Source organism: Falco biarmicus, chromosome 1, assembly GCF_023638135.1.
Source record: "Falco biarmicus isolate bFalBia1 chromosome 1, bFalBia1.pri, whole genome shotgun sequence".
NCBI lineage: Eukaryota > Metazoa > Chordata > Aves > Falconiformes > Falconidae > Falco > Falco biarmicus.
Window position 1 is genome coordinate 41,829,676 of NC_079288.1, and position 25,213 is coordinate 41,854,888.

The following is a 25,213-nucleotide window of genomic DNA, read 5'->3' on the forward strand; positions in this document are numbered from 1 at the left end:
ATAGGATGGCAGTGACAATGTGGTAACCAGTGAAGGCGTTCTTCGTGAACATTTTAACTTGACACAGGCTCTGTCTGTCTGCAGGAGTATTTATCAGAAAGCATAACTGCTACATAACATCAGTGGAAGGATGCTCTGCAAGTGGATTGCGTTAGTTTTATTACTCTAGCAGCTGGAAACCCCAGATCACCCTGGGGCTCCACGGTGCTGGGCTGTGTATGACAGCCTACCTTCTGAATAGCAGGGGGGTGGGAAGCGGAATAAATGAAAGGATTGTCCTCTTTTATAGATGGGAGTGGAAGCACAGTGTTGTCGAGTGACACACCTAAAGTTGAACAAGAAAGTATAGTGAAAATTTATCTCCCCAACTCTGGTTTAGGGTCTTAAACACCTAACTGTCCTCCTCTCTTGGATCTTAATTTGAAACCCATTGTATTAGAGTGGATGGAAAATTAACCAAGAAGGGTTATCTAATCCTACACTGGGAGAGCAAAAAGTGCTCTGCTATGGAGACACTGAAAGATAAGACACAGCAGAACTTCAAAGAACTACTCTAGGGGGTACCAGCTTGGTATCAGAGACCCAGCTGAGGACCGATAGGCAAGTGTGTATCAAAGCACAGAGGGGAAACCCAAGGCGTAGTTTAGACCAAATGTCAGGGGAACTGTTTTAGGGAAGGAAAATAGAAATAAAAAAAGTGGTATTAATCTGTAGGCGTGTGATAGCTGGAAAGATACTCTTACCCTTACAGCTTTATTAGAGACAGCTTTTCTCGCAAACATCACCAAAAAAGGAGACCAGACAGTGCCAGCTATTTTCTACAGCAAAATTACCATATAGAGGACCACAGGGAAAATGCCTGAGACCGCGAACTGTAAACAAGCTGGGCCACTGGAAGGCTTAAAAACCAATGTTTTTTTAAAGTGCATGTTAAAACCGACTTTGTTTACTTAATTGCAATAGAACATTGTATTTTCCTTAAGAGAAAATTGAGAAAACCTGGAGGGTGATTCTGTGGTTTGCAATAAATAAACAGAAATGTGAAATTGAACACCACCCAAATTACAAAAGCTAAGTAGGTACATGAAACGCCCCCAGTGCAAACTTGTCACTCAAGTGCCAACTGTCAAGAGTTGGATGCTTTTCATAAAGCATAGTTTTAGGCTTTATCTTAATGTCAGTGCTTTGTTATGATTGACCTTCTTCTGGCTGGAAGCCCACTTAAACTAAACAATACGATTCTGTTCAGAGGCGGGCGAATAGAGAGAGCATTGTTACTTGGTAAAATGTCTTTGGACTGAATCCCAGATGGGAAGGAAGTGGTGTAATTACTGTGCTCAATGCAGAGCGCTGTAGGGGCACATAAGGCAACCGCTCCGCAGCGAACGAGGAGCAATCCTACACCTCTGCTCACTGTGAGACTCTAACAAGTGAGCAATTTTCATATTACTGTTTTATTTGTTCTGCTTAAGCAAAAAAATCTGCACTTGACCACTGTAAATCAAAAATTCAAACCAGGCACCCTAAGCAAATAAGGGAAAAAGCTTCAAAGAGCTGGCTCAGCTCAGGGTGGCTGGTGGCCAGCGGTGAGCACAGCCACACTGAGCCGGTTTGGTTTCTTCTTTACCTGTCGAAGGTAAACCATATTCAGTTCCAAAGCCTGCTAAATTATCTGCTGATTACAACTCCAGTAAATACAGTCTGTGCTATGAAATATGTCTGGTCTTAATGCTAGAATCTCTGCTTTTGACCTTGTCACAAAGTAACATATAAATGGCTTTTTAACGTGTGTAGTTATGATAGTATGCATTTCCCTGAGTGCTGTTTCTATTAAATAGCACAGGAAGCACATTCGTTACAAAGCTTTACCATATTGTGATGGGAGACTTCTCTTTTAAGTGGAAAATGAACTCAGTTACGCTGTTCTGATTCAGTTTTATCTTAAAAGCAGAGAAAGTGGGGAAGGTGAATTATTCCAGATGCTGTATCTACCCATTTGGAGGGATGCTTGTCACCATGCACAGCTCAGTCTTCACAGAAATGGGCAAAGGACATGGGAGGAATCATTGTTGCTATTTTGCAGAGAAGTAAGATAGACATACAGTTACTCACAGTCACTTGGGAGGCTTGACATAGCAATTGCACGCAGCCTCCCGAGATGCAATCCAGGTGCTTTTCTCTCCAGGAAAAGCTCCAGTTTGGACAAAGGCTGCACTATGCTGAGTGCCATTCAGAAATGGGATACAGGCAAGGTCCCCATCCCAAGAGGGAGGGAGACAGACAGACACGCATACACACACACAGAGGACAGAAGACTGTGAAGCACTCTGTGCAGGTTTAATTGTAGTTCAGGAGCTCTGCCTCGTGATGTAAGACATGCGAAGTGATGTGTGGCCTCACTTGAAGGATGTGAAGTGCAGCGTGTTCAGGCCTAATCTACATATCTAGGGAAGTTAGTAAATACATCCTAAAACATGCCTTTGCCCTGCTAGTCTTATGGGGCTTGATTCAGTTGAAAACCTGAACCGGGTGCTTCTCTAGCCACATCCCTGGGTTTTTTGGTGTTCTGATTAGTACTTTTGCTCCTGGTTTGTACCAGCCCCTGTGATGTCTTACATTGCCACGCTTGGTGTGGCTGATGGACTGAGTAGTTACGTTGATCATATGCATTAACATTTATCTTATATTAACACCAGGTTCTAGATATCCTTCAAAAATACATAAAAAGGGGTTTTGTAACCCTTGCCTGAGTCTGGCGTCAAATGCATCCTCTGACTCCTTAAGTTATCCGCTCCCTTCTGGTTGGAAACATACAGCAAAACCTGGAGGGGCTTTGCCCCATTTTTCTGCAGTCTTCATTAAGAGCTCCTCAGTCTTTAAACAAATTGCAGCCTGAATGGGTAAACTCCACAGAGGATGTGACCCAGTTGAAAAGGGCTTCCCAACCAAAATACTTTTAATCTGGCTGCACAAAAGGGTTGGGATCTAGTGAGCACCTACAGCCCTCCCCAGGGAAGAGGCCAAAGTGGTCATAACCTCACTTGGGAGGAAGATGTCCTGCCTCGCCTACAAGGTGTGACACATCTCTCCTCTCTTACGCTGACTCATTTGGTTTTGGAGAGGAAAACCATAGGTTTCTCATTTAAATAAAAGGCTCCCTGGGTCCCATTTGTTTTTCATGCAACTTTATACTCTAGAAGTCACATGGAAAAACTGGGAGTGCCATGTTTTGAATGGATGCTTTGTTTCAATGGGAAAGAGGCAGCTCCAGCAGTTTTCTGGATCCCTGATGTGTTTTTGAGTGGCGTCCAAAATTTGGGTCAGGAGAGACAGGAAGCCAGATGGGGATGTTTCTGTATTTTCTGAGTCAAATTGTTTCCCATGCCATAAGGAGTTTTAGTCACTGGAGAACCCAGCTGCAATGGAGTCAGAGCTTTTAATTCCTGTAATGCTGACAGATCTACCAGCCACCGTGTTGAAGACATGTTCTTGCCCGGTGGAGCAGACAGTGGTATCCTGTGTGTTTGGATGGGCGTTTGTTCCTGGAAAACTTCTGTGAAGATGTATGTGTGGTCCAGCAGGAGTGAAAGGTTTGGTGTCATATGCAGAAAGATGTATGTTTCCATGCATATGGTGATTATTTGAGGCAATCACTGACTTACTGCTTAGTTTTCCTTGGGGACCATTTTATCGTGATATCTGGTGTTTTTTAAAGGCCCATGGACTTAGACAGAGGAACTGGAAGCCAGCCATGGTGATCAAAATTAAATGGAAAAAATGCAGGGTTTCCGAATTTTTCTTTAGGGTATTAGTTTTACTGTAACAGCTTCACAGAGCTCGTCGTTGATGTGCACAGGGGCATTTTAGCAAGGAAGCATTCTACCGGCCTGGCTGTGTTTTATTGCTGGCGGAATTATTATTAGATTAGGGAGAGGGTTGCAGCTGAGGGAGGGGGAATTTCAGTGGGAGCTGGAATTTGGATAGATCTGAAGGAGATGACTCATTGCTTGAACTGCTGCTGGTAACGAAATTGCTTTTGACAAGTCAGAGGGAGCCGCTGGCCCCCAGCACGCTGGTTATACCCACGGTGCTCAGGCTGCTGCTGGATGAAGGTAGGGAATCCAAAGGGCTCCTTCGTAGTTGCTGTTGCTTAGGCTGTACGTCGGTTATACTTGAGTAACGACAGGCAGAAAGTAAAGTCTGTTCCTAACAGCAGCGTTCAGGGCATTGAACGCTTCACTGGCAAATTCCGTCACCCAAACCAAAGACGAAGCTGCCTGAAGACGCTGCAGATAGCGAGCGGCTGGTGCATTTCAGGCCCATGCTGTGCCTTTCCTTGGGGCTGTGCTGCTGGTGGTGGTGCCCTGCGCCCGCGGGACCATGCTGTGCTGTGCCGTGCCGTGCCGTGCCATGCCCTGCTGTGCCATGCCGTGCTGTGCCACCGGGTCATGGTTCAGCTAGCCCTTCCCCACTCAGCTGGGGCAGCTTCCCCACGTGTCTGCTGGTGCCTTGGCTTGGGCTTTGGTGGGTGATGCTAGGTTGGGGTGGGACCCCCCGATGGGCTGCGGGAGGCGAGAGGAGCAGCTGAGGGCTCTCCCATCTGTCAGCTGCCCAGGGGAAGAGTGGCCAGTTCTGGCAAATTGTCAGGATGCTGGAGGCTGGAAGCACCGATTCGGTGAAGACTTTCCAGAGCTTTGGAAGGCCACTTCCTGCTCCCTGTGCCTTGTGAGCGGTTCAGCGCCCAAAGCAGGGTGGATCCTCAGGGCAATGGGCCAGCAGGTGCTGCAGCCCCGGCGGCCTGGCCAGCAGCTCTCCAGGCACCTTCTCAGAGGGGCATCTGGGCACACCTTTGGGTGACCTGCTCCCACCCCAGGTACAGGATCTGCCACACATGTCCCAGGCAGGACAAGAAGGTGAAGGGCCAGGTCCAACAACGGGGGAAATAGTCTCTTGCTAGCACAGTCTCATGCAAAAGACGATGAGGTTTTAATTACCGTCCCCTTGTTTTGTAGTGGCCCATTACAAGCAGCTAAGTTCTTCTGAATGGAGAGCATCAGAGTGCAATTTTTAATTTTTTTTTTCTCCCTAACCTACTTTAACTAATTTTCAGGATGCTGGCAAATGACATGCATTATTTATACTGCTGCAAACCTCATATTTGAGATGAGAAATCCTACTGCCAGGCTTACTGCTTCTAATAAGCATTCCTTTCACTGCATTATCTCCTCGCACAGCCCAGGGCTGCTCTTGCCAGGGACCCAGCTGGTGTTACTCGATGACTTTGTGGCGTGGGGAGCCTGCCTGGTGTAGCGGATCTGCTAGCTCGTGCGTTGCTCATCAGCACAGATGCAGGCTCCTACACCAGCAGAAGGTGGGGGATGAGGCAGAGGCAGAGACCACTGTGGGACTGAGTGACAGAAGTCCTGATTTTCCATGACCTGCTGTCTTGTGTTGCTACTCGATCCTGTGCAACCTGAATTTACAATGCTTCCATCTTCCTCCCCCCCGCTACCCAGTCTGGATGACAACAGAAGGTGAAACAGGAGGACAGCCAGCGCAGCCCCTGGAACAAAACGCTCTGAGGTTCCTAAATCTGTCTCTGTCACACTGGATCAATTGCCAGGGCCTGCACTGCCACCTCTTTTTGTTCATTTGGAAGATAACTCATTCCTTAATCGCTGAAATGGCTTCTGACAAACCTCCCCTTTGAAAACTGTGCTCAAGGACACCACTTTTCCACTGTTTGCACAGTCAAAAATATTCTGGCGAGGATCCCCCCCCCCCCCCCTTTTATCTGAGGCAGCATAATAATATACCTTAGATAAACAAATTTATTCTTGGAGGGATGTTTATTAAGCACTGGCAATCCCTACAATAAATAATTTCTCGGGGAGGAAAAAGAAAAGCCAGACAAGTAGAAAGTAGGCCAAGGAAATGATGTGAGTGTGGGGGCTAAGGGGAGCGGTGGGCAGCGGGGCTGGGGCGGTGCTGTCTGCAGGGACCCCGCGGGCCCGGGTGCCAGTGCGGCTCCCACCCTTGGGTGCTCACCTCCTGAGGGTTTGGGAAAAGCAGAGAGGTGGCACACGGCACAGGATTCCCCCGCGGGAGACACTTCTCAGACACGTCGTAGAGGGTCCCAAACAGCTAAGGCAGCACGGCCCCGGCGGGGTGGAGGGTCCCAGCGGTCAGGCAGGAGTGGGGGGAATCGCCCACCCTGGGCGTCAGTGCAGGAGCCAAAGGCGGGTTCCAGGCAGGAGTGGGTCGTGGCAGTTTAAGACAGACATTTTTGTTTTCCGGTTTTCTTCAGTGAAAAGAAAACCACAACGCTTTCATTGTGGGTCAACTTGAAACATCCAGTAAAGTCCAAAACAAAATGTTCTGGTTTGGTTTGGAGTTAATGAACTCCTGCTTTTCCTCTTTCCTCTTCATTTGGGTGACTTAATGTGAGGGGAAAAAAAACCCAAAACAAAAAATGCCACTATCAAACTGAAAAGCCATGAAGTTTCTTTTTTGAAAATACTGAAGGTATATACTTCATCCTTCCCCAGATTTGGCTGTTTATTTGGCAGTGCCCTGCCATGCCGTGCCTTGGGCTCGTGGTTCGGCTGCCCTCTGAGCAGCAACCTGCCTGCCCCGCTCCCCCTTTGCTTCACAGCAGCCATGCACCACCTTCATCTGCTGCTCACATCTTTAAAAATCAGTTTCTCAGCAAACATAGTATCTGTCAAACCTCTAGTCTTTTTTTTTTTTTTCTTGAATGAATACGCCGTTTTACTAGTAAAGAACCAACTTATGAAGTGACGTGTCCCAGATGACGTTGAAAACTCTGTGTTGGTTCCTGAGACTTGGTCCTCTGCCCTGCCTTCACGCAGCCCGTGCTCCTCAGCAGCTGCAGGCGCCAGTGCCTCGCTGCTGACCTGCAATAAAGAGGAGTAACTGCCACGTAACGGGGCTGCACAAGGGTGTGATACTCCAAGTGTGTGAGGAAGCTGGCTGAATTGCTTTTTCTTTGAGAAGCTACTCTGGTAAATGATGTCCATCGCGCAGCAGAGGCCAGTTCCGTGGGTCGATTTGGCCACCAAACACAGCCGAGCTCCAGGGAGGTTCTGGAATGTAAGAGGTGAAAAAGATCCTTTCAGCTTCACTGTTAACAACTGATGCTGAGGTTTTTGTATTCATTGGCTGAGGTTAGAGAAAGCTCCAGAAGGGTATGTTGGCCTGTGCATGGGAGAGACTGGTTACATTTCAGGCACAAGGTGTGAACTCCAAGAAGATTTAGATTAGCAAAAGCATGGCAGCACTAGGATATGCTCTCCCTGTGCACTTTGGGATGTCCAAAGAAGCTGGTGGGATACCAAAACCCCACTGAAATTTGTTGTTGCAGTAGGAGTAGGTCTTTCTGGAAGCTGAACCACAGCAGCTTGATCTGACCTTCTCGTGGGTGGCTCTAACCCTCTGCGCTGCACCTTCAGTAGGTGGGGGAAGCACATAGGCTGTTTCTGTTCAGGACGCTGCTTCAGGTGCTCCTTGGCCATCTGCTAGCTCTGAAGTTTGTTGGTAACAGCTGGGAAGTCGCTGACTGCAGTCTCAGCGTCATTGCTATGGCTCTTCCATCTGTAATGGAGCTTTGCTATCACCTGGTTTTCTGAGGAAGAGCCTGGATTTACCCCCGGTTACAGCAGGTCCATCGGAAGAGCCCCTGCAGGCAAGAACGGACAGACAAGTTGCTCTGACACTGGTGGAAACTAAATGCCTAAGCTTGAGGTACCAAAGGGAAGTGGGTTTGGCCAGAGGGAAAAATCCAGCTTTTCAAGGAAAGACGATGAAGCCAGAATGCTCGTAGCTGAGAGAAACGGACACGTGCTGACTGCTCCTCAGTGGATGTCAAATGCAGAGCAATTTACTTTACGCAAATGGTAGCTGGGGGCTCCCGTAGGTCAGGCTGGGACAGGTCCCCAGTGAAGGTGAAATAGCAGCTCCTGCTGCCTGCTCTGGTGAGTGGGCGGTCCAGGCTGCCCAAGTATCGCTGGTGATGCTAGTGCCCATGGAGGAGGGCTGTCCACCTCTGTGTGGATGCAGAGCAGTGGGAAGGCTGTTACTGCTGCTGAGACACCGCAAGCAATCTCAATTCTGGGAGTGTTTTGAACTTTGAGGTATTGAGGTGGAGAGGGCAAGGAGAGAATCAGAAATGGAAAGAGATTAATTCTTGAAGCCTGTCTGCATTTTTTTACATAAATTCTGCTCTGCATCCGGACATGTAAGGCACAGGCTACAAAAATCCCTGTGTCTGCAGTAGGCAGAGCAGAAGATAAATATATATGGATGAATAAACAAGGCAAGTAATCCAATCTCATTGCTAGCATTCCGTTTCTGCACTGTTGCTCTAGGCAACCAGCTTGAGTGGGGATATTGTCTATAACCTTAAAAACTGATTATAGGCTACTTCACTGCCTCATACTGTCTTAAAGAGGATTAGAAGAGAGTGTAAAGCTGGCTTAGGCACTATGTTAACAAAGCCTCAAAGGCATCTGCAGATTTCCTTGTTCATGAAGTGATTAACTTATTTAGTAACTGTGAAAAAATGTGAACATTCAGGGAGCCAGGCTGGTAATAATTAAGAGCTGTAACCGCCATCGGAACCCGGCTGGGGCTGACAACTGGCTCTGCTTCAGCACAGGGCAGCTGGCTTTGCGGCGGAGGCACGGGGTTGTTTTCTGTTCAGGCTTGTACAGGTTCCTGCTGTTGCCTTCCAGCTGGATGGGAAGGAGCGTGCATGGTGGTGAGAGGTCCCCCAGGTGTCGGGGTGCCTGTCCCCGCTCTGCAGCACTGCCCTGCGCATTGCCATGCCTGCATCAGAGCCTTGGAATCCTGCACGCGGCGGCTGGGGCATTCTGCGGGAGCGGTGGTGGGTGTGCTGGGGCTGGGGCCTGCGCCCGCCGCGGGGGCACGCACCAGCGCTTTGCTTCCTCCCCCAGCTGCTTTGAAATTAAAGAATAAAAATGGCAATTAAAACCAACACCCTGACCCTGAGCTGAAGCTCTGGTTAAAGCGGGGTGCCGGCTGGCAGTAAGTGGAGGGTGAGCCAGTCTGGCTTTCGGTTCTTGACAGTGTGACAGCAAATGCTTTTTTTTGATGATGAGGGCAGCATGCTGAAAGGGCTGCAATGGGCCCTCGCCTCAGGTGATGCCAACAGGGAGGGAGAGGCGGCACTTAGGCTCCTGGAAGCCCCAGTGCTGTCCTAGCCCAGGGCAGCTCTGCGTTAGCTTGGCACTGGGATCCCATCAGCAGGCTGAACTGGGGCGCCAGTTCCTAATGGGGAAATCCCACAAGGCTGCGGCAGGAGCTGGCATTCCCCAGCTGTATGTTTGGGTAACGACTCATGGAAGCTCGTTTTCAGCTTTTGGGACCGGGGGCATTTGTGTCGCTCTGGGCCAGGTGGGCAGGATAACCTGTCTTGTGTGTTCGCCCGTGGACGGGCTCTGCTCCGGAACCATTGCGCATGGATCACTGGATTTCATGTGTTATATGTTCAGCCTAGGGCACTTTGTCTTGACCACCTCAATGCATGCTCACTCTGATTTATGAGTGTCCCTCCACTCAGGTTGTGTTTGTGATTTAAAATAAAAGCAGGTTTCTTTTACACATTCACAAGAGAAGTCAAAGTACACAGTATGACTGGGAACAAGCATGTATCTCCTTGGTCCAAGAAAGGTATCTTTCTTAGTGGGCAAAGGTTTGTAATGCAAAGAATAAATACAGGGTAGACCAACTTTTCTGCCAGCCTCAAAGCTCTCATTTTTTCAGTCTGGAAGGTTAGAATGATCACAAGTCTCAAATAAGTCATATTTTAGGAGGAAAAAAAAAGTTCTTTCTGTGGCAGTTTACTGTTGATCTTTCCGAGATCACATCCTTACCTCCTCAGAAGTTTTATAGAGCTTGTCTGCTCCAGTCTTGCATAGTTTTTATGGATATCTGGCCACATCTTCTCAGATCTGTTTGCAAAATCATGTGCTTATTCATGACTTTTGCTTCACATACAGACTCCCTATAAACACATCCAGGACTTGTGTGACAAATCACTCGTTCCTCTAAGCGTATTTCTCAAGAGAGTCCTGGCGCAGGCTTAGCTACACTCAGAAATAATATTTGTACAGGTGATAAGCCATGACTGCACACTCATGTAGCTGAAGGGAGGAGAACGTTAATAAAAACGTCTGATTGTGGCCATCAATATGCCGTATGGTTTTAAGTATTTGCTCTATATGTGAAGGAGGTTTCCTCTTCCACTTGCTAGCACGGTGCCAGCTGTAAAATCTTCCTTCCCTTCTCAAAAACGATGAGTAGCGGGATTTCACTTGCCCAGCTCAATTGTCTCATCAGGGCTGGATGTCACAGGTGCTGAGCACGCTGACTGTGACAAATAAGGCTTTTTAGAACTGATAATATACAAAATTATTGGGTACTGCTGGTTATCTTGGCTTGTATCTATCCTGAAAGTCAAACAAGTAGTTTGAAATAATGCCAAAACCAGGCCTTTGACTTCAGCGTGTTCTTGGTTTGTGAAGATATTTGAATATCACAGGGATGAAAGATCCTGAAAGTGAAGATAAACCCCGCCAGCAGTGCTCCTGGTATGGATCCTGACCTGGATGAGCTGCATGAACTCTTCTATTGATGCATGGCACATACTTCACACTCCGAACTTCAAGTTTTTGCCCCAAGTCAACGTTTTGTCATTTAATGAGAGGGTTTCACGAATTCATACAGAATTTCCATGGAAATCTGGATTAATAATGGAAGAAATGAGGAGATAAGAGAGAAAAGAGTGTCTTTTTAGCACGCTGTAGTTAAAACTCAGGCTCTTTACCATTCCAAGCCTACATGCCTGTGAAGTGACAGGGAGCTGGGAGCAGTGCCTGCAGAAGGGAAAACAAGCGCTCCACAGAAAGAAGTAACATGGGAACAGTTTCAATCCCAGAATGGTTTAGAGAGAGGGAACTCAAGGCACCGTGTTGGATCACTATGGGGTGGTGCATGAGGCCTGTTAACAGCCCACGAGCTTTCTGCTAGTGGACAGAAACATGTTTTGATCTCAGAAGAGTAGAACGGCACTTCGTGTTTTCCATCTCTCCACTGGTTCTCCTGTCGTTGCTTCAGCCCCAGATAAGGGGTGGGATCTTCAAAGTCACACAGCCTTGACCTATCCACTTTGTCACCAAATTCAGCTCAAATATTGCAAATTCTGCCTGCTTTTCTATTTCTGCCTTTCCCAGGGGAAGGGAATTCATGAGAGTTAATGGAAAGGCAATGCTGTTGGTTTAAGGAAAACAATTAAGAGACCTGTGTGTGCTTCCTTACCTAGCTTCTCACAGAAAAATAGGTGCTTTCAAATGCTGCTCCAGTGTTAACAGCTCTTCTGAATCTATCATTGTAGCTACGTGCGTTTTGTTCAGCATCTCTGGAAGAAACTGAAGTAGCATCTTATGGATGAAGAATCTCCATTTTAACCTCTACAAATGTCAATTGTTCTAAACCTATACACAGCACTTAGCAGCAGGGCTTACTCACCAATTATTAACTGCATCCCTTGCTAACTTGAAAATACATTCTCAGCAAGTGTTGGCTGGAAAACAGCTTAAGTACTTAGTAGTGGTTCCAGTCCTATCTGGTTTCTTCTTCTCCTCTCCTTTTTCTTGACCCACTGTGCATTAACAGTTTTCCCATAATTATATAATTTTATCCACTTCCCAGCAGACCAGAAATACTTCATATGTTTAGTGGCTCCCAGGGTATGGCATGAATTCATCTGGATTAGTTGATCCTCATCTTTAAAAACCCTATGGTAGGCAAGGTGTCAGATTTTTCTATCTTGATTCGTGGGACCTGTATTTATGTGCAGCGAAAACTAGCCTGCTCCTTTCGCGTGTGCCTGGGTGATGCCAAAATACAATTGCTAGTTGGGTTTGGTCTAAGAGGTGACTTGGCCCTGAGAGATTTCATATCTCACAATCTGCTTTGTGAAGTCGTGTCCCTTAGGTTAATTTGTTTAGGATTCTGCTGGCATCCAGCAGCAGCGGGTACTGGCATGGGAGCTGGTGGGAGGAGTGCTCACACCAGGTAAGGTACTCCGAATATTGCCTGAGGAAGCGGTTTCAGCCCAACGCCCGTGCTCATTTTCAAGGAAACTCCTGTGGGCAAGCAGAGCCCTCACTAAGGAGGGAAGCCTAACTGCAGAATGAAATACCCAAGAGCTGCACTGCAATGTCTTACTGCACGTACCCTATGGCACGTGTTCCCTGCTAAGACCTACACCAGAGGGGCTGAGCTAGGTGCTGCAAGGCAGAACGTTTCTCTGGACGTCGGTGGTGGCTGTTACACATGCAGATGTCTGAAGAGCAAGAGCTCCTTGTGCCAGGGCTGCTCAGCAGAGTGAAAACCCAGCAGCCTTTACGTCCGTCATCGCAAGAGTCCTGGTATATCACTTCAAGCGTGGTTCAAAGCCACATTTTTAATGAATGAATAATCTTTTCTCTTCTGCTCTTTCTAAACTGATAGCTCCTCAAAACATGAAGGGGAGAGGCAGAGAAATTGCTTACCTTCCAGCCAGAGGGCTGACCAGCAGGTCCACAGTAGGAGGTTGGCTGGTTGGATGTGCCACTGGCCACTTGGGCAGGGAAAGAGATCCTGCTCTTTCCCTTCAGGAAAAACACACGTGCTCCCTCCACCTGCAAGGAGAATAGCTGTGTGAACCATTTCATCCCTTCCTCCTCCTGGGCGTCATTTTTGTTGAGTTTTAAGCCATTCCACAGCTAAAACTCAGCTCCCACCCGTCCATGCTGTCCTTGGGACGGAGCTGCGGGGGGAACTGGGTGCCTTCCAAAGCAAACCCTCTGCCCCCATGGCCCAGCTGGGCTGCAGTAGCTGTGGAGGGAGGGGCGAGGGGGGGAGCATTGGAGACATCAAGATGAATTTTGGTAAGCACTGGCAGCTCCTCTTCGGGGAGGAGCTGGTGCTCCTCCAGGTACGCCCCTCGATCTGTGCATGGTGCAGCATGTGGGAAAGGGTTAAAAAAGATAAACCCCACCAAGCAGTGGGGAATGAATGAGGGTGCTGGGTACAAATGTCACCTACATGATCCACACTGGTGGCTGTGACATCTCTCTGGCTTTGGGCTGTTCCTGGCGGTCTCCGGGTTCCACCTGCAGGAAGGGGCTGTGAGCTGCCTTGGGTTGATCCTTCCCCTCAGACCCAGGGGTGGTCTTTCAGCAGAAGTCATGGGAGCATTTTCTCATTTAAATAGCTTAACAGAATGGTGCGGTATGAAAAGTAGTCTTTCTGTAGAAAGAAGTTGTGTACATTGCTTGTGTGACTTTCAGAAATGCTTATGTTCATTTACACAGACTGTAAAAGGTGTTTTCACAGTAACATTAGCCTGAAAGGGATCTCTTGGGTCATGAAATCTGGTTCCTTTACTGCTGTGCAAAATCTCTCTTATGAACTCGCCACAGAGTGAATCCCTGTATTTTCCTTGAATGTTCCATGGGAAATAGCTACAATAAGAATATTTAGTTGGCACTTTCTCTTTTAGCCATTATTTCATCTCTTATGCATGCTGTCTTTATTCAGTATTCCTCGACACCTTTATATTTACTCACTTGTAAGCTGTGACAGCTTCTCAAGGAAACAAGTTATTTCAGTAGCTGGGGTATATTTCGTGGTTGTAGTCAACACCGAGGCCCAGGATCTTCAGGCTGAGAGTCACCCATCATCTGTTAGTGGGTAAAAGAATCTACTTTCATGCCCCAGGTGTGCAGGGATGGAGGCCTGGATTTTTCCCAGCCATAAGAGACATTTCATGTGGCATTGGGCAAGTCATTCAATTTGTTTTTATAGCATATTGCGGTCTTTATCTGTTTTTCTCAGCTAAGAACGAGTTCTTTAGGACAGAGGATTTCTTCCTGTGTTGATGTGTAGTTGTGCCATAATTAGGGTTTCTGGGTATTGCCCTAATTCCCACAATAACATCACCAAGTTATGCTTGAATAAATTACACATCATGGATATTAAATGCTCAGCTCAGTTTCAGTGCAAAATAAAAAGCTCAAATGATGGTAACTTAAACTGGCAATAAAATAGCCAGCATTATGCTTGTAAATACTTAATTTGCAAATGTTTAGAGAATTAGGCACCTGCTATAAATCCTTATCGTGGGCTTTGCACCCTGTTGGCAATCGGTGAGCTATATCTCACTTCATTATGCATGAATGTGTAATTTTCCAAAAGCATAAATGCGGCCTCCAAGGGCATGCACATTAATAGTGTTCGAATGAACCAATTTGTTCCTTACCCAATGTGTTTATCTTCCAGCTCTTCGTTGCGAGTGCCAGTGGAAAGGTTAATGGCTCACAGTTCCCTGTCAAATGATGCACTGATTTAACCTCCACAGTGTTTGGATTTTTCATTGTCTTTAGCCTTTAGCATGTAGAACGTTAATAGCTGCATCGTGTATGCTGGCGGGGAAGTGAGAGGGTCGTCTTTAAATTATGGCACATGTCTGGCATTAAATGGGATCCTGGTTCCCTCTCGCTTGTTGTGGCCCTGGTTCATGGGGTACATGATGCTGTGGGAGCACTTGTGCCTGCTACAGCCAAGTCTTTGTGCTGTTTTAGACACACTAATACCCTTTGGAGCAGCTGGGTCTGGTCACCTGCCAGAAGTCAAGCAGCTCCCAGCTGAATCCACGCACAGCATTCCCAAAGTCACTGGGAATACCTGGGCAGGAGTGAAAGGAACATACAGCCTGAAAGGCAGTCCAGTCTGTCGGAGGGGATGGAGCATTAGCTGGAGCAAGACAGGTGCTGCCCAGGATGGCAGAGCCACCGCAGCACAACTAGTTCAGGTTAGTTTACAAAGTTTTTTATGTCAACCAAGCTTAATTTTGACAAACTGTAGGGCAAACCATGTGTTTGAAAAAGAAATCACATGCAAAATTTTGCCCAGTTCTGGTGAAAAAGCAAATGAGACGTGCTTGTCCCCCACTAAGATATTGGTGTTTTATAAACCCAGACCTTATCATAAATCAAGAAAGGAAAGTCCAGATAAAGAGCCCACAATCAAGCTAGGAGACTTCTCCTAGGGTTGACTAAAATAATTGCTGCTGTCCATAATTTTTGAAGAAGCAGCCACCTGAAAGCCACTGTGAGGACTACAAATACAGCCATATTCCCCGTGAACCCAGGAGGGGAGGGTCTCAGTGCAGTCTGGAGGAGCTGAGAAGGCATTTAGAAATTATGCTGTCAGGAGAAGTTATCCTGATGCTCAGGGGTGTCAGGCTGAAGCTCTACCGAAATTACTATTCAGCCTTTCCAGAAATGAAGATGTTTCTTTAGGTGCTTAAATACAACTGCAAAGGTGACATTTTCAAGGCAACTCAAGCGAATTAGGAACAGAGCCATGCTCAATGGTAACAAGCCTCCTTAGGCACCCAAATTTGAAAACTGCAGCCAAATTAGATATGCTCCAATTATTATTATTATTTGCTACTTAACAGCTGTTGTTGAAGGCTCAGGACAGCTTTGTGTTGGATGCTATGAATATACATAAGAAGAAAAAAAAATAACCTGAAGGCACTTAAAATCCCTGCCTGAGAGACAATGAATAAATGTGGCTGGGCTGGGAAACCAGAGGTGATGGGAAGATAGCTGTGAGACATTGGATCAAGTCTCCAAAGAATTCAGAGTTGTCTAAATCTGGGCTCTGACCTATTGCAGTGAGTAAGTAGCGTTAAGTAGGCAGGAATGGCTGCCTCTGAGCCGAAGGAATATTTATTTCTAAGCTTGAGTAATAATTCCAGCGGTGAGTTTTAAAGGGAATAATCAGGCTACAGGTACAGGAGTGGGATGAAAAGCTGAACAGCAACCATGCAGGCTCCCTCTTCCTCCTCTAAACCTTCTCTCCCTTTATTTCCCTGCTGTCCACTTGCTGTCTTACTCTGGAACTGGAATGAAAACCTCAGTGTATCTAAGTGCAGCCTTGCCCCTGGGTGAGGGGATGGGTATGTCATCAGGGATCTGTCAGAGTCGGTAATGTTTCCCCTGCAGCCCCAAGCTGTGCCGTAAGATCTAACATTTCTGTCTGAATTATCAGCTAATGCTCTGACAAATTGCCTGTGATTTTTTTTTTTTTTTTCTCCCCGAGTGGATGTGTCTGGTCTGCAGATGAGGTAACACCATGGCCGGGGTGCGGTGGCTGGGGGTCTCCAGCTGGGCACGGCCATCCCGCCCGGAGCTGAGGGTCTCCAGCCGGGCACGGTCATCCCACCCGGAGAACACCAGTGGCATCACCCACACCAGCAGCATGGCCCAGGCTGGAGGCCGGCGGTCCCAGCCTTGGGGCTGTCCAGCCACACGCCCACAGTTTGGAGAGACCCACTGACATGACGGCCAGAAGCGGTGGGGTGGGAAGTCCAGGACCTGACGGGGAGTTTGGGTGGCAGGGCTGCAGGGGGGCTGCTCTAACTGAGCGGCTGGGGAAACAAAACTGGGTGGGTGTCAGCACTAACTGTGCTGCTAAGATGGCTGGCAGTGCTGGATTATTTATTTTTTTTCTTTTGGAAGAAAACAGCTATTTGTAGCCTGGTCTCAGGCACCGAGGCCACCACAACTACCAGGCAATTTTGCACTTGTAAAATGAAGTAATCTTCAGGAGGAAAAACTGTGCGGAAGGTGCTGCAGAGAGGCACCCAAGGGATTTGCGTCTCTGGCCACGAGATTCAAACCCCTGTTGAACTAAGCAAGCCACCGCCATCGCCTGCCTCTTCTCAGGCTGCCTGAGCGCCGAAGCAGCTGTTTGTGTACTGGCTGGAGAAGTGATTTTCCTTGAAGCATGAGCTGCTTTTTAAACACTGTGGGTGTAGTGACAGTCTGTGATTCTGATCATGAAATAAGATCGTGGATAGGGAGAGGCAGGAGAAAGGCTCATCTGAGCCGTCCTCATCAAGATTCACATTAGCTGTTGCAAGTCCCTTCTCCATCGGCTGGGGGGCCATGCTCTGCCCGCCCCCCGGCCTCTCCCTGCCGCCTCTGCTGGTGTGCAGATCCCTGGCAGTGGAACACCCTTTGCTCCTGCTGCTGCTGCTGCTGCTTCTGCCTGGCACAGCCCTCCCAGCCCCTCCGCAAAAGGCTTTCCAGTCTATTGTGAATTCCAGCTGAAAACACGCTTTGCCCAGCCCTTCCCCTTGCCAGTTATTAATTGACATGGTAATACTCTCAGCTCTGCTCTGACATACCTGGACATGCAGCAGCACTGCCATCCTCCTTCAGGCTGAGAGTTCTGGTCTCCCAAACCCATTTGTCATCAGTAGGCTTTGGGTGCTGAATTCCCTCAGGCTCCCTTGGCAAATTCCAGTCTTTTACAGGACTGTGGAGTAGTAAAAGCAATTTGGGATCTGTGACACTTTCTACTGCATTCTCTAGGGGTACGTCTAAAGGAAAATCAAACCTCTGGGAAGACAAGAGCTGTGGGACTAGACATGCACACCGTAATGACACCAAGGTGCCTGGCAGATGGGCGGTGTCACCAGCCAGAAATGCTCCGGAGCAGTTCTGGGAAGCCAAATGACTAAAAGGTAGAGATATTTATAATCTTTCTCAGACATCCATATAAACATGCACAGCAGTTTAGAAATGTGGTTCTGGACTCTTTCTGGGCAGTCTCAGGCTAGGCACACTGCTCTTTTATTGCATGCACTGCAAAGATTTAAAGAGGGAGGGAAGGAAGAGGAAGGAGAGACAAAGGGCTTTGCAATCTACAGTATTGAGCTTAAAATAATTATTAGTCGTAAGTAATGAAAACAATGAAACTAGTTATCAATATTTGGCAATTGATATGTAATATACATAATGAAATTATAAAAATGGAAAATAGTTGTAGAAATTACCATTTCTTATTAAAAATATTTTTTCACCTGAAATCCCTGATGGGCTAGATGTAACATTTGAACTGCCCAGAATGAAATCCCTTTTGTTTTCATGTAGCGGTATATGTGTAGAGGGCACGTAGATAAAAATCTTTAAAGCCTTGGAAGACAGATTGCGTTTTCAAGAGACTGGAGATTTGGTAGTTACTAGATACAGCAAAGGCCACCTGAACAGATGAAGGGAAATGAATGGGTCATTGATTCCAGGAGTCCCTGTGTGTGGCCAAGGTTTGTCTAAATATAGAGATAGTGGATGGCGTGAGCTTGAGACTTTGATGCTTCTTTAGGGCAGCTGCATCCTTCCCGAACCCCACGTGCTGGGACCCTCATCTGGAGGTAGACCTTTGGGGAGCCCTACCATGGGTCACTGGTGTGAGCCAAGGTTTCTAGAGAAAGCTCTGAGCTGGGTTTGTTGGTGGGTTGGTTTTTTTTTTTCCTTTGGAGAAAATATTGTCTTTTGCTTGGCTGGAGTGTCCAATTGTCCCTGCTCTAGGGGAAGGCAGAGCTGCTTGGATGAGGTTGGGAACTGAGTCAACAGGTAACTGCCAGCGTTGGTAAGCAGTGCTGTTACTGTCCCGTTCCCTGAATCCAAGCGTAGAGCAAGAGGGGTAATGCAGGGGCCAGTACCCAGGTGTTGGGATACAGAAGCCTTAAGAATTCTGAGTCATGAACACTTACAGAAATCTTTTCTTGATTCTGCTACCTACTTTCACACTAAGTTAGTGTAGGCAGAAATGCAATAAAGAATTTGCCAAGTGCAATACATTAAGGCTATTTCTCTTGCCATTAAAGTTTCATGTAAAAGTTCCACAGACAGGTCTTGGTCCTATTTATAGGTATCTTTCTTGCCTTCAACAATATTATTAAACTCTTTTGTTATAGAAAGCTAGTCTGAAAATGAGCCGACCTGGTAAATAAAACATAATGCTTGCTTTTGCTAGCATACTTATCTCCACAGAGCAATATACCGAAGAATATTTTCCCCATATGTTTTTGTCAATGCATTATTGCATATGCCTATTTAAGCAGTAAAGCAGTTCTGAGCACGTTCTCACAGCACTTGCTTTTCCTGTTGATTTGAGGGGGGGGATTACGGAAGCCATGAGCGGGCAGCGCTGGGTAATTCCTGACCCTAAAGTCCAGGAGGGACGTGCAGGGGAGAAGGGAAGCTTATGCCCCATATATTCTTAGGCAGCCCAAGGGTCTGCTTGGGGTCTCATGCCTGTGAACCGACTCAGGGCAGGTGCTGGGAGAAGCTGTTTGGGCTGCGGTGTGTGCGAGGCAGTGCGGCATTTCCACCCACCCCACAGGAGCAGCCTGGCTGGGTGCCTTGGTGGCAATGGGGCACTGAGGCCACCTCTGTCCCATCCCCTGGCACCGAATCCTCTCCCTGCCTAAGGCAGCGCCTGCAGCTCCGGCCCTGTCCCACTGGGAGCTGCGGGAGGGCCAGGCGCCAGGGCTAGTGCTCCCGTGGGATGGTGCAGCGGTGGAGGCGTGAGGCGCGATAGAGGAGGGCAGCCTGAGCCTGCAGTGCTGGGGGGCACTGGAATGGGATGGGAGACCTGCAGGGGCAGGGCATGGGGCTGTGGTGCTGGCCATGCTTGGATGTGTTGGCCATGTAGAGCTGGCGTTAAAAGCATGAGTCTTTTGGGATAGACTGGGAAGAGGAAGTGGAAAGCAGGTTTTGGAGGGGGTAGATCACTGTAGAGGTGCGTTTCCAAGTATGCCTTGGATTATCCTCAAAGACTGAAGTTATTTCTGCCCTTCACCAGCTTTGCTGAGCAAGATATGTTATTGCTTCCACCATATCCCAATTTTTCCTCCAGTTTGAAGAGTCACCCTACAGTATCTGCTACAATGACACATGCTACCAAAGAGGAAAAAAAAAGACTTCAAATGCTTGTTAATTATTTTAACTGTTAATCAGGGTTCTCTGCTCCGTATTACTAACAAGGCAAATTAAAGCAGGAGTCTGTGGTGCCCAAAAAACATCAGCTCAACAAAAATGAAACGGTAAACAAAATGCCCCCCTTTCTGTGTCTTGTTCTCCTCTGGCTGTGCATCAGGAAGGCCTAGGGGGGCTACCCTCCTCCCGGTGAGGGCACCTGTGTGGTCTGTGGCGCTGTGGGGAAGATGCTCCTGTGCTGTGGGTTGTCGTTCTGTACCATGCGCAGCCCTGTGCGCCGCGGTGGGATGCTATAAGCCAGAGACTGGGTAGCGTTCACTGCACTGTGACTTTATACACATTCTGACCTGGGTTTTGACTCCTTTCTCCTTTTCTAGGCCATTCTGAACAGTGGCATTCTGACATGAAAATGAGTGCAGGCTGGCAGCTGAGTGAGCGCTCAGTCACCCTGTCTGTGGAGGCAGTTCTTCTTTTAATGGGTGAACCAGTCTTAACCCTGGTTCTGGGGTCTTCTTCCAGTTCGTGTTTGTGTATTTGGTTTTCTTTTTCCACTGTCTGGTCTGGAGGTTCTTTTGGATGTGAGCATTTAGGTTTCAAAACTGAATCCTACTGTGTGGCCAGGACCTTTATCAGCTGTGGCTTCAAACTGCCTTCAGACCCTTACAAGTACTGCTGCTATGCTAGCCTGATCGGAGCATCTCACCCCCTTGCTTCTGCTAGCTGGCCCAAAATACATTTAAAATGTTGTTTCTATTGATTGTTTGAAAAGCTGTTAATGCAATGTTTGAGGACTTTTTCCTTTTTATTTGCGAATGAAACAAGACAGCAGACTTGGGTATCTGGAGCTATCATCAGTCCTAGACTCCCCTGGTGACTGCTCCCGAGGGTGTAACCCGGGCAGGTGTGGAGAATGCCTTAGGGCTGTCTGTAGCAAAAATACAGAAATCCTTCTGCAGAACTAGCCAGTAATTGTCAGTACTTGTGATCCTAATTTTCTCTACTCTCCAGACATTTTTCCCACAATTATGCATGAAAAATATTATCTTTAGTATAGTGGATAGTCCATAAAAGGCAGACTTTTATCAGCTCGTCCAGCTTTTTATACCAGGAAGGCATTCTGGATACTTTTGAAGTAAGAAACCAGTAAGAGGTTTTGGTATTTTTCTATGTTTATAATATGCATTTAGTAGCTGTCTCCAAGATGTTTGAAAACAAAGTTCTTTCTCTGCTTATTAAGCTCCTTCCTTGATCTGACAAAGTGCGGATAGTCTACTCCTGCTGCTCTCGCCTGGCAGCTTCAGGAAGCGTGATGGAGTATGTTGACTCTGGAGTTACTGGAATGGAACCAGATGGGGTAGATAAGGTACCTTATCTCCCAGGGGCTGATATAAACAGCCTTGCTGCAGCATACTCCAGCTGTGGGTTAGGGTGGGAGCTGGGCAGGGATGGCTTTTCCTTGCAGGTTGCTGAGCTTTTTTGTTTCTCTTAGTTCCGTCTGTTCAGTTCCTTACACCAGTGGTTTTCGGAGATGAGACATGAGTATACACAGACCCCTCCTATGTTGTCAGTTTTGGCAGAACTGCGGTTCTTTGGTTCCTCTTGTGTTTAAGATTAAATCTGAACTTGCTTACAATTATCATAGATAATAATCCCACTGGCTTTCCTGGGATTTATGCCTGAATTCAGGGAATTCAAAAGCAGAGGTATGTGTGCCTGTGTTGACCAGATTTTCTTGAACTCCTCAATTACGTATGGGATTCAAATATGGGAGGATCAAGGGCTCTTCCTGCATTTTAAATTCCACTGGGAGGAGCTGAGCCAGCCTGGGAGAATAACACCCTCCAAGAAAAGCAAGCCTGTTGCCCAGCTCTGCTGGTTTGCTCTCCCAGATAATCAGCAAGCGATTTAACTAGTTGCAGCTCTTTAAATAGTTCAAGGCAAGGAACCTCCCTCAGAAATCTATGTTTCAGTTTATATCCAACGAATGTGTAGATTGTATGATATTTTTACATTCAGAGCTTTCAAAAGCTCTCATAACAGGAATTCCCAATACTGCAACCACTCTGTGACCAGAAAGGATTGCCCTTTACTAAGACACAGTAGAATGAAAAACCTGTCTGCTGGAGATTAAATCCTCTACTAGTTTGTGTGAACTCAACACAAATTAATCACATTTTAGCTCAGCTGGAAAGATATCCATGAATTATGTTCCTAGCTAAATGCATAGGTCTACGCCTATTTTTCAAAGGCACAGCAGAAAACTGCTCTAGGTGACTCACTTACAAATCGAGCACGTTATTTTCAGTACTGCTTCGTAAAGAATGAAGATAAGAACTAGAGAAAATGAAATTGGCCAGGGAGGGAAAGTGATCTCCTGTTAGGTGAAGCTTTGTCCCCATTACTTTTTTCAGCAGTGGGTCAATGTGGGTCGTGTCCCGGTGCAGCTAGTGGCAGGCGTTCTGGGAAGCCAGGGCAGGGGAAGCACCCTTAGCTGGTCCGTACTGGTTTATCAAATGCTCTGTTTGTGTGTATTTACACTGTACTTCTTGTGACCTGTGCACAGTGTTAGGATGAAGGTGAACTGTGGATACTCCAACACCAAACAGAGTGGAAAACAGAGAGGAACTGGTGTGGGGCACATGAGATGTGGTGGCCCCATGGGTAGATGCTGAGATTCCCCTCAGTGCCTTGGTCAGGTGCCAGTTTACTGTGCTTTGCTGCAGCAGTGTGAACTATAGCTCTGTGTAGGGAGGATTCCACCTGACTCCAGCCACATCTCTCTGGAGAAGCCACTTGGCAGTGTCTCTCTTTATGAATGCTAAGTGCAACCTGCTGCTACATGCCAGGCAGGGATAGGGACACAGCGTTCAAGGTGGAGCACTGAACACTGTCTTCTTGACTAGTGCATCAGTGCCATCATCAGGGTGGCTGAAAAACAGAAGTTCCACATGAGTAACTGTTGGTATCCACACTGGAACAAAACTGGAATAAAGTTCCTGAAACGACTGGAAGCGCGCCTTTCAAGGTAACCACACAGCTGGCAAACAGGCGAGTTGGCTGGGAATGTGAGAGGCTGGGTTCAGACCCCTGCACTGGGTGCTAGCTGATGCTTTATTGGGTTGGACCTGGGAAATAGCTATGCTTCTTTGCCGAACTTCAGTGAATTAATTGTTCTGTGTAGAAATGACATTTTCATGCTAGAAGAAAGTATGTGAGGAGCTTGAGCTTTGCACCAGAGAGGTCCCAAGGAAGTAACTGTGTGGCTCATCTGCAAGTATTTCTGAATTTACAACTTCTCTCAGCCCCCTGTACTTGATGGGATGAAGCAAAGACCAAAAAGCAACTTACTGTGTTCTGCAATAGCTCCGTAACTACAGGGAGTGCACTTCCAAATACGGATACAGCAAAGTTACAACCATTAGAGTTATAAAAAGAGCCTACAGCGGCATCTAATCTAAATCACATCTTGAAAGATCAATCAGTGATTGTCCCCATCATCAGTGCTAACGTCTCACTCTGAGTTGCTTTGACGCCAGAGATAAGCCTGGCATAAGAATCACAGATCTGAATTCAAATAGGGGAATCAAGAAGTTATTTCTAGCTTGATTTTCCCCTCAATCTGAGCTATGGATGTATTTATTAGAAACTCATTCCCAGTTTCCTTGGCGGTAGCTCAGGACCCCTGCTGACCTGATGTGCTGTTCATGCTTCTTGCTAGGGCTTAGCCTTCAGAAGGTTCATCAGCCAGCTGAGAAGGTTAAAACAACAACAGAAAAAACCCATCGGAGACACTGGCTGTCGGCGCACGTCTGCCCGGTGTGCCTGCCTGAGAGGCCACCTGCTGCGCTCCTGCCCTGAGCGTGCGCAGTGGCACCCACTGCCCACTGACACCCACCACCCGCTGACACCCAGCACCCACTAACACCCACTGCCTGCTGACACCTGGCACCCGCTGACACCCACTACCTGCTGACATCCACCGCCCGCTGACACCCACTGCCCGCTGACACCCACCGCCCGCTGACACCCACTGCCCGCTGACACCCACTGCCCGCTGACACCCACCGCCCGCTGACACCCAGCACCCACTAACACCCACTGCCTGCTGACACCTGGCACCCGCTGACACCCACTACCCGCTGACATCCACCGCCCGCTGACACCCACTGCCCGCTGACACCCACCGCCCGCTGACACCCACTGCCCGCTGACACCCACTGCCCGCTGACACCCACCGCCCGCTGACACCCAGCACCCACTAACACCCACTGCCTGCTGACACCTGGCACCCGCTGACACCCACTACCTGCTGACATCCACCGCCCACTGACACCCACTGCCCGCTGACACCCACCGCCCGCTGACACCCACTGCCCGCTGACACCCACCGCCCACTGACACCCAGCACCCACTAACACCCACTGCCTGCTGACACCTGGCACCCGCTGACACCCACTACCCGCTGACATCCACCGCCCGCTGACACCCACTGCCCGCTGACACCCACCGCCCGCTGACACCCAGCACCCACTAACACCCACTGCCTGCTGACACCTGGCACCCGCTGACACCCACTACCCGCTGACATCCACCGCCCGCTGACACCCACTGCCCGCTGACACCCACCGCCCGCTGACACCCACTGCCCGCTGACACCCACTGCCCGCTGACACCCACCACCCGCTGACACCCAGCACCCACTAACACCCACTGCCTGCTGACACCTGGCACCCGCTGACACCCACTACCCGCTGACATCCACCGCCCGCTGACACCCACTGCCCGCTGACACCCACTGCCCGCTGACACCCACCGCCCACTGACACCTGGCACCCGGTGACACCCACTACCTGCTGACATCCACCGCCTGCTGACACCCACTGCCCGCTGACACCCAGCGCAGCCCTGGTGCCCTGTGGGCTGCCCTGCACGGGGCACGACGGACCCCGGCTCGGCCGGGACCCCCACAGTGCTAGGCTGCTGGCAGCACGCACTGTTCCCTCAGGGGGCCCTGAAAAAGAAAAAGTTAATATATAACCACAAGCACAGAAAAGTTACTGAGTGCCTGTGCTGTTGTTTATACATTTAGATACTGTGATTAAATTACATACATAATGCATAGTGTTTGTAATACATTATTAATAATAATAATACTGTCTTGTGTTATTCGGCTAGAAGAGGCATGCTCCGAGTGATGGTTCATTGGTCTATTCACATACAATTTTCATACATCTCTAAAGATTACCATTTTAACAGCTTTCTGTATGGATACTGCCAGGCAGTTACATTTAACAGTGCATAAATCTAATTCCCTCCGCACTCAATTTTCT

At 48.1% G+C, this 25,213-nt stretch overlaps 1 long non-coding RNA gene across 18 annotated transcripts; it reads right to left on the bottom strand.

The window, feature by feature from the left end:
- Positions 1 to 734: 734 nt before the first annotated feature.
- LOC130141822 (uncharacterized) lies at positions 735 to 24,878 on the bottom strand. 18 transcript variants are annotated; one of them, XR_008819215.1, is made up of 10 exons: positions 24,734 to 24,878; positions 23,574 to 23,631; positions 17,288 to 17,418; positions 14,348 to 14,413; positions 13,656 to 13,769; positions 13,132 to 13,335; positions 12,597 to 12,725; positions 11,359 to 11,468; positions 10,646 to 10,782; positions 735 to 8,146 (listed from the first exon to the last, which is right to left on the bottom strand). It is a non-coding gene; the product is annotated as an uncharacterized LOC130141822 (long non-coding RNA). The 18 variants fall into 18 exon arrangements; XR_008819197.1 differs by having other exon boundaries at positions 9,915 to 10,782; XR_008819201.1 differs by having other exon boundaries at positions 735 to 10,782; positions 24,765 to 24,878.
- Positions 24,879 to 25,213: the final 335 nt, after the last annotated feature.